This window comes from Heterodontus francisci, unplaced genomic scaffold (assembly GCF_036365525.1).
Source record: "Heterodontus francisci isolate sHetFra1 unplaced genomic scaffold, sHetFra1.hap1 HAP1_SCAFFOLD_61, whole genome shotgun sequence".
Lineage (NCBI taxonomy): Eukaryota > Metazoa > Chordata > Chondrichthyes > Heterodontiformes > Heterodontidae > Heterodontus > Heterodontus francisci.
This window is the reverse complement of record NW_027141441.1, coordinates 4,379,903-4,381,045: the sequence shown is the minus strand read 5'-3', so window position 1 is coordinate 4,381,045 and position 1,143 is coordinate 4,379,903. Positions and strand designations below refer to the sequence as shown.

The following is a 1,143-nucleotide window of genomic DNA, read 5'->3' as shown; positions in this document are numbered from 1 at the left end:
GGCTTGGACTGGAGGGAGGGAGGGGCGGGGTAGGGGGAACCGAGAACCCAGAAAGCTGCCCACTTGCCCCATTTAGATGCTCAATTTGCGGTCATTCCCTGCAGGGGGTTTGTTATTATTGAGCCCCTCCTGGTAAAACAATCCGATAGAAAGAGGGGAGAAAGGAGGGAGCCGGTGTGTTTGCTGGGACTTTGCAGAATTCATTTCAGCAGCAAAAGTCCCGGGTTATATTAACCCGAGTGAAACACGCTGTCAGTGAGAGGAAAACCGAACGGCCCTTTTCATCTTTTCATTGGAAACAAAGTAGAGCCGGAAGTGCGGCGAGCAGAGCAGACACACAAGCTCAATGACAGGAGAGCTCGGCCGTCCCTGAGTTTCAGCTCCCAGCTCTTACATTTCCTCATCCACACTGTCTTTACTGTGGATCTTCAGGGGTTTCTTGTCGGATCTGAGGACTGTATCCATTAAACATTCTGAGTCAGGAGATCCACACACTCTCTGTTATCAAGATTTATGGGCAGGAATGTTCCAAAACTTTGTCTATTAAATCATTGTATTATTCACAGAACGAATGAGGCAATCGGTTCATTATTCAGGCCTTGAACTTGGTTTGGGTAGACCGAAAACTGACAGGTTCAGCACCTTTCTACTTCTTCGCTATTGGCCGTGTGGCCTAATGGGTAAGGCGTCTGACTTCGGTGTATTTAGCAAGGTTATCAGAAGATTGTAGGTTCGAGTCCTGCCACAGTCATTTTGGGCGATCAGTGTTTAGCACCGCAGCCTCACAGCTCCAGCGACCCGTGTTCAGTACCTGTGCGCAGTTTGAGTTCTCCCTGTGACTGCGTGGGTTTCTTCGCACAGCCAAAGACTTGCAGATTGATTGGTAAATTGGCCATCGGAAATTGCCCCCAGTGCAGGGAGGTGGGAGAAGAATGGTGGGGCTGTGATAGGGAATATGGGATTAATGTCAGATTAGTATAAATGGGTGGTTGTTGGTCGGCACAGACTTGATGGGCCGAAGGGCCTGTTTCAGTACTGCATCTATTAATAAATAACTGATTTTTTTGATGAAGTAACAGAATGGTTGATGAAGGGAAAGCAATGGATGTTGTCCATATGGATTTCAAGAAAGCGTTTGACAAA

The 1,143-nt window shown here is 47.7% G+C and overlaps 1 non-coding gene across 1 annotated transcript; it reads left to right on the top strand.

The window, feature by feature from the left end:
- Positions 1-662: 662 nt before the first annotated feature.
- Positions 663-751, top strand: trnar-ucg (transfer RNA arginine (anticodon UCG)). The gene is given in 2 exon segments: positions 663-699; positions 716-751. It is a non-coding gene; the product is annotated as a tRNA-Arg (tRNA).
- The last annotated feature ends 392 nt before the right edge of the window (positions 752-1,143 follow it).